Source organism: Orbicella franksi, chromosome 8 (assembly GCF_964199315.1).
Source record: "Orbicella franksi chromosome 8, jaOrbFran1.1, whole genome shotgun sequence".
NCBI lineage: Eukaryota > Metazoa > Cnidaria > Anthozoa > Scleractinia > Merulinidae > Orbicella > Orbicella franksi.
In genome coordinates this window covers 1,467,326-1,476,055 of record NC_138152.1, presented here as the reverse complement: position 1 = coordinate 1,476,055, position 8,730 = coordinate 1,467,326, and positions in this window count along the sequence as shown.

The following is an 8,730-nucleotide window of genomic DNA, read 5'->3' as shown; positions in this document are numbered from 1 at the left end:
CTCCATTTCGCTCCATGGTACGAATATAGGACTGGAGAGAAGTGCCTTGACTGACAAACTTTAATATTCTCAACACCTTCATTAATATGAGAAAGAGAAATTTGAGTCTTGAAAATTAAAGGGTCAGATATTCTCAGCTAGATGGATCGATAAATGCCTTCTGAACGTAATACCTACTTTGTTTTTTATAAATTTTTACATTGCACTCGTAACAAGTGACTAGCAAATAAACATGCTCAAATCAACATTTTAATTATTTAATTTTCCTTTCAGCATTGTAATTACATGTAGTTTTGATCAAATATTGCTGATTTATATCATGTATCTCTGCTACACGAGAAAAATAACGAAATTATGAAAATCATCCCAGTTTAAGGACGGAACATTGCTTTCTTGACAGGGGGGAGGGGTTAAGCAATTTATCTGGGGCTGGACATTTTTGCTCACTAAAGGTTGGGCATTAGTTGGTATAGGGTGAGTGTAGTTCTGAAAAGAACTGTTGTTGGTGACTGACGTTTAGACAACCTGAGCGGAAGTCATCTTTAGAGTCAAGTGAATAGTTTTTGTCAGTCGATGATGTTATAAGTCTGGTCCGGTAAACATGATTGGTCAGTTTAGCCATGATGGTATTGGCTAAAAGACTCGTGTAAAGTGGTCCGTCTATTGTTAGTCAAAAGGTTGGGCATGATGGTTTTGGTATGCAGAAGCTTGAATGCTCAGGAATTTTGTTTTTGTACATCAAAACTCAAAAGAATGATAGTAGAAAGCACTTCCTCGTTGTTTTCCATGACTCCTCTTACCCTTTCTTTTTCAGCAGTCCTTGCTGTGCAGGAGTGTTTTGGAAATTGCCTAACACACCCCCGCCCCCTCAAAAAAACGATGGTCTGTCTGTTAGTTAGTCTCCTACGCAGCTGTCACTTGAGTCATCACGGAAGATTCCTCTCTCACTTACTTACAGTGGTGGGGCGGGGAACGGGTTCGTGACAGCCCAAATAACGGCTCTATGAGATTACAAGTGAGTCAGATCACTTGGAAATCGTGAACATGAGCAATAAATTCCTTTAGCATAATGAGCAAACTACCCACTAGACCCAAGCTATACTTATCCTGATCTCATGCAGTCTTGGTAGTGAAGAAAACTTCGAGAAACTTGAAAAGTATACTTTATCTTTTATGTCAACCCTATCCCAAGCAATTAAAACTGCAGTGTGTTGATGTTAAGAAACACATGATTGCAACATTGCCTTGGAGCAGAGCTCGGAAAATAGAATAAGGACTTCACATTTCAAACGAAATTGACATTCAGTGGCATTTTGTCAAGTGTAAGAGAGTGTTAATTAACATAAAGTTTATAGTCTTTATCTCGCACAAAAATTCCTCCACTTTATGCAGGTACTAAGGGGACTAAGATAGTTTATATTCGTGAGATAAGCGCAAGTGTAACCACAAGCAGAAGCACAAGGATATTCATCACTAGCAATATAAGCATGCGCAGTGCTAGTTACGGCGCAGGAGAAACAAGATGGTGATTTGTTGAATTCTTGCGCTTATGCTTATTTCACGCCAGTTCGCACTTGTTAAATAAGCATAACAGTAGTGAAATAAGTGCAAGTTTTGTTTATGCTTGCGCTTACACTAGTGCTCATCTTACAAGTGTGAATCAGGCTTAATTAAGGGTCTAAGAATGACCCTTAATGGTGGGATTCGTTCAAGATCTAAACTTCACATCTCATAAGATCTCCTCTCCGTGAGGTCCATTCAGAACCTGCTAGTTTGTTTGAATGAAAAACTCAGAAATACTTGACCCGACATCGGTAAAATGGTCGACTCCTCGGATAAGTGAACTATAACTATATGCTCTTATCTTTCAATATTAGAGTGATATTTGTGCACAGAAAATTGACCTTTTTTCCCTTTGAGTTAATGTCCACTGGTATATTTTTTATTAGAATTAGAATTGTGGAAGTCTCAAATTCAAATTCTCAAACTGAGTAAAATGATACCAGTTTAATTCCAAATGTCTTGAAATACTTTTTTCATTTTTATACAGACACGAGTGTTTTACTAGAAAATATAACACTCGTAAAATTCATACGAAACTACATCCGGGACCTGGGTGGCGTATTTTCCATATCCTTGCTAGTGACGATATTGATGGCGTCATTTCCCGCTTTTTCACTCTTGTTTGCGCAAACAGTCAGTTTGTCTACAGAGTATAAAGAAAATTAGACGAAGGCTTGAAGATTAGACTGCAAAACAGTCGGATTTTTTGCGAACGCGAGCGACGGTCAATGTTCGAACAAAATGTCTGGAGCGAGTGTAAAAACGGCGAGAGAAAATACGTCCTACGGGCGTGTGAGACTCGCGCGCTTCACACGCGAGGATCGCGCTTACGGCGCTTAGCGCCTTCCGAAAACGTCCGAAAACGACTGTTTTACAGTCTACTTGAATTATATTTTTGATTTGAATTATATTTTCTGTTGTTAAAAACAATATTTTACTCACTTGCTGCGCTCGTTGGTAAAATATTGCTTTCACCACTCGAAAATGAAATTCATATCTTCGCGCTGTCGTAGGTGTAATATCCTCTATCAGTCTTAACTGTGTGCTAGCAATTTTGGTCAGCATTTTTAAGTGTATCATCTAAAGTGAATTGTTCACGAATCCAGCGAGAAGATAACCTGTTTACTACCTACAAAAGATATTTTTAATTATTAACTACCTTTATATTTTATATAATATTAGTATTTTATATTTTATATTTGTATTTATGTTAGTGTCCCCAATTAGTTATCTTTAGCTAAATACTCCGACACTCAAATAAAGTTTATGTATGTATGTATGTATGTATGTACCTGCCTATTGTTTCATTCTAAAATTTCAGGCACCTTCCCACCAGTATTGGTGAAGATTTTACTCTAGGTCCAGCGGTAATGTTAAATACTAAAAGGGATCAGACTATTTATGTTATGGTAAATATGGTAAACGCTAACATAGCTGCCTGTCTCAACGAGTTATTTTTTTCAGTCGGTTTGAACACTATCCTGAGTGGTGATGTCGCCTGATTTTGCTAAATACAATAGAAGCTTAGCGCTTCTACAACACTTGGGAAATTCGTTATGCATATGATATTTGCTCATGTAAGGAATGGTCAGAGTGATTTTGTAGCTTATTTTATGACTGAGAAAATTACTTTACTGTCAATAGCTGAGGGCAAGCAAATGTTTCATTAACAATAATAAAAGAGTAATTGTATGAAGCGAATGAAGCCTCAAGCAATTAGGGATTTACACTACTCGTGATATTTGAAAAACCTTGCAAACTGCACTCGCATAAAGGCTCGTGCAGTTTTGAGAGAATTGTCAAATACCATAAGGCATTCGTATTGTAAATCTTTAGTTGCGCTCGCATTCATACATTAACCTATATTTATTCTCGAAAGAAAATCAAGAATTGCACTTTAAGATAGTTTGACAACTTACGTCTTCTGCAATTACAATCTATAACAGGACAGTAACAGCAAACTCACGATATATTCAGTAGGCTGTTTCATGCTTTTAGTCAATGGGAACGGGCGAAAAAGCGAGCGGACTACCAGCAGGATCTGGGAGAGAAAAAGAACTGGGCCGCCCTCTCCATTTTCTTTCCCAGACACCGTTCATTGTCCTCCCGCTTTTTCGGTGGTCCCCACTGACCGAGAGCATGGAACAGGCTAATAACCATAGGATCTGCATTTTAAGAAGTTGTCTCGTAAAACTATTTAATATCAGTCGGAGTGAAGTGGCTGTCTCCAGCAAAGTATGAACAATAACCAACTGAGTTCCCCGGGGGGGGGAGAGTAAGTAGAGCCACAGTAGGTGAAAGCAGTTTGTCCGTTCACAGCATGGTTTGGTGTGTAGGTGTCGTGCTGGCCAAGGTTTCCCCCGAACGTAGGTCCATAACTGGATTAGCTGTACATGGCTTTGTTAAGATATTGGTACTGTGTCAGTTTGACAGGATCGTATCCATTGGTGTTGTAGAACGAGAAAATGAAAGCTTTGGCTGCAGAGGAGTAGCTGCAAGAACCTGAAAATAAATGAAAATCACAAAGCACAGAGCTTTTTTATTAACTTCACCATCCAAAAAAAGACGGAATTGTCTTGTTTGTTCCTATTTTATGTCTACTTTACTTACTAGATAATCTGTAATCATTGAATAGCACAACCTAAACCGCAGTCACGCGATTATACCATTATATCATTGTACATACTAGAATAGTTTAGTTCAGTCCTAATAAGGCAGTTGCGTGGAACACTTGTCCCGATTTATTGCGCATTCCATAGTAGTACTCCGAACCCGAATACAAAACAGGAATATACAGAAGCTGAGGAATATAGCAAAACAGACAATCATAAGTGAAAGTACCAAGTCAGCACACTTTGATTTTGCTTTAACAGTCTTAACATTATCAATAACTTGTTGTTTTTTCTTCTTAAAAATTCTTTTTTTTAATAACAACTACAGATTTCTTACATGTTCGCCCGAAGGGCGAATTCAATTTGTGGCCTTACGAGTGCTTATTTATTCCAGATTACACGAGAAAAACTATAATTTGATAACTTGTTAATAATATAAAATTTATTTTCAAGTTTCTGCACTCAGTATCATCTCTTTTTTTGCTCCATTTCAACTTTATACATTGTTTGGGAATAATTGACGTGCTCTTAGCCAATCGGTATGCTGAAATTTTTGCGCGTATATTATTAATCAACAAACTACGATAACTATTTCGATATTTTATCATTTATGATACTTACTATGCCAAGATATGTCCGCGTACCCACCGAATATGTAGTCGTTAACTTTGATGATAGTAACAGTGGGTCCCTTTCCATCGCACTTGGCGTGAAACGTTGTAGTTTGCCAACCATCTGTCTTAGCATGGTAACACCTCACAAACTTGCTCAAGGATGCGTTCATGAGGACTGGGTCAAAATAGAGCGCCAGCGTCTCCACATATTTTTGGTGCTCTAGCTGACCGTCAAGAATTATGGATGTAGCAAGGCCCCCTGGTTAAACAAAACAGCAGGTGCGGTGATGTTACTTCTAATAGCTGAAGTAAACTGTTTGAACTAAGGGTGTCTAGGTTGTCTCGTGTAATCTTACTGATGTTAGAAACTGCTGCGACTGGTGTTGTTGACCAGTTGATTCTGGGGGCGATTCGCAGTCAGCGTCATTTTGTTATTTTTGAAGATTAAATTTTCAAGCTGTAGACTGATTGACCGTAATGATTATGAACTTCTTATTTTGCTGTAATGCCTCACCCAACCCAGGGCTGTAGAAATTTACCAGACGATAGGCTTTATGCATGATGACGTCAGATGCTCAAAACTAACCTCGAAGCCTCGCTAAGAAGAACGTTTTTTCTCAAATTTCCGGCACCTTTACACTGTGTTCAACTCAGGGGCTCGGAGAAGTCTTATTAAGCGTCCTGATTAAGTATATCAAACTCACGGTGACTCTTGCAAATGTAGGATCCCACAGCATTGCTGCAGTAGCTGTTGACGTCACAGGCATGTAAGTCGTTAACACATTCATCCACATCTGCAATGGAAGGATACTGGCATAAGTGGGCGTCAATATAACGCTAACATAGGTCCGCAATGTGCACATGTGTTAATTATTATTAAAATGTTAGTTATGATTTTCGGAAACCACGCGATGTATTTGAAATTCATATTGTCTTAGACATGACATGTTTCGGATGAAACATCATCCATCGTCAGTTTACAAGAATAGCAATCTTACCTCGGCTTCCACTAGCTTCCGATTGAAAGTTAAGGAAGCCATGCACATCCTTTGGGGGCAGTCTTCTTCAAATTCCCAAGTTAGGCATCTTAAATCATCCCTTTTATACTGATTAGTTTTTGTTATTTTAGTGTTGTATTTTTACCTTTTTATGTTTCGGGCCTTAATGCTTAATTATTCTTATTTTCAACCATTTATTGTTCATTTTCTATTGCTATTCTTGTAAACTGACGATCCATAATGTTTCATCCGAAACATGTCTTGGTTAATACAATGTGAACTTCAAACACATCGTGTGGTTTCTGAACGCTCCATGTATATCTTACTTGTACTGCTGAGAAACCTTGGTAAAAAAGTTAATAATTTTTTGCGGTAGGCGCGGTGGCTTAATGGTTAGCATGTTAGGCTTTGGATCGAGGGGTCTGGTTTCGAGCCCTGGTCGGAGTCACTGAGTTGTGTATTTGGACAAGACACTTATCTCTCACAGTGCCTCCCTCAGCCAAGGCGAATGAATGGCTGCCGGAGATTTTTGCGCTGGGGGAGGGAGAAGATGGGGGGCGCTTATTCGAAGGGAGCGCTCAATCGAGGGTTTCATTGCAGCAGAGATCGTTCTCTTTGAACTAGCTTATCTTAATAAAAAACCAAGGAATTTATCAAGACACGTTCTGTCTTCATATCGCAGAAAGTAAGCACTGACTTTCCTTGTTTAAATGAATGTAGCCAGTAATTGCCGCTGACCGCTTGAACTCCTTCACTGTCCTTGATCTCTTTACATGATTCAGCAGGCAGCTCAGCTCAGCAGGCAGCCAAGGAGAACTGTGAAATACAAATAGTTATGCCTGTCAAAATCACATGGCAACTATAGTTTTCTTTTGCGATTCAACTGGGTAGCTATTTTCAAGTTTCTCGCACTTCTTTGTCATATAATAAACATCTTATTAACCGAGCTAAGTCGGTCTGTATGGGAGAATCTTGACCTCGGTCGTGTATGCAGACCTCACTGCGTTCGGTCTATACTCACGACCTCGGTCAGGATTCTCCCATACAGACCTCCAGCTCGGTTAATAAGAGCTAAGTAGAAACTGTGCCACCAGGTGTATAAAGAAATCATTACTGAACCCCATCAATTTTTAAAACAAATTTGCATTTTTGAATTTCTGTATTCCTTTTAAGTAACAGACCACTCTTTCTATGAGTTTACGGACGCAATAAGCCCACGCGGGAGGTTGGGGGAACACGAATAAAGCTTGTAATTTTTAGTGTTTCAAGTTAATAATATTTGTAATCTCAATACCAATAAAATATTAAAATTAAAGTTGCCCGACGATTCGATGTTTCTAACATCATTTTCAAGGCAAAAGTGAACTTATCTAGATGACACAAGGATTTAAATAAGAAAAACCTAATTTATATTCCACTGAAGTTTTTCAGCAAGCCAATAAAATAAAGAAATTATAGCATTGAGAATGCTTTGTTCGACTTTTATTCACTCATTGATTGCATCACAAAACTCAATCGTTCGCTGCGCCTACACGTTCGTTTTCTCATACTACTCAGCTCTTATATTTTCGTACACGAGCGTTTTCCATGGAGTAATCTCTATTTCCCAAATTCTGCATGCGTATTCTGATGGAAACCCATGGACTACGACGGCTTATTTTTGGTCTTTTTAGTTACAATTGAATGATAACTTTATGGCTAGGTCTTAAACTGTAGAATAATTGAAAAGACTGATCTAGATAGCAACGAGATTCTCAGGAAATAACAGATAAGCTAGACTTAGGATATTATTGAAACGAGTGAATAACAGTAGCATCAACTACATGCTCAGATATAAATTCGTGAGTACTTACTTCTCTCATATCAATCTAAATGACCACTCCAAACACTATTTAATGTCATCCATGCGAACTCCTTGTTAACTCCTGTGCTTGTCCGACTAAATGAACTCCAAGTGTTAATTCTTTTTTGATGCCTTTGTCACGTTCTGTTTTGTATAGAAATTTAGCAGTTGTCACAACTTGCATTGGGCAGTTTCCTGACGACTCTGAAAACATAACGCTCGTGTAAATAAACTTAGATTAATCCTACGTAATTGCTCATATCCGTGCGCTTAGATGCATAATGAATAAAAATCGACTTCTTCTAATTAGCAATGATCTTAATACTTGTCGAAGAAATGTCATTATCCAATTTACATAACTTTGCTTGCGTGAGTTCAGCTGCAGGTCTGCAAGAGTTAGCTCGGGGTTTGTAATATGAATAATCCCGTCTGCAATCTTCATGCGTCCATGAGAATGGAACAAAACGGAATGAACGGAAATTTTTGAAGTCTAAGATTCGTTATCCCTTTTCGAATCAATCACTTCTAGAAAAAAAAATAAACGTATATAAACTAAAATTCTAGGTTAGCTCTTTCTTGATAAACCTCCGAATACTGAGTTAACCAAACGTTGGCATGCTGCTTAATCAATTATGAAGTCAATCCTGGACTGGAAGAACCACCCGACAGAATTGGTTTCCACTAACAAATCACAGAAAAATCCGATCGCTAGAAGCTCTACCAGAGGAGAGAGAACGCCTAAAATTGACAAGTGCTGGTTTTCGCAAAAAAAAAAACCATTCAATAAATAAAGTCAAGAATCTGGGATATGATAGATGATTGATGATATACAAACAACCTAGCCGAGTCTGTGCGGTTTTTCATTCACGCGTTATTCGGAGACGTGTTTCACACAAATTTATAGAGTTTTGTTTGGAGATGCCATGTTGGTGACCCTCGGACGGGTACCAACATGGCGGCCGTAAAGTAATAAATCATCCGTCTAGAGCTCCGTCACATTAAAATAATGTAATGATATGAGAATAACAAGCACAATAAGAAGTGCAAGCGTCTTAAGGACAACTGTCTCCCACCCTCCTCCCCCCCTCCCCCCCGCCCCC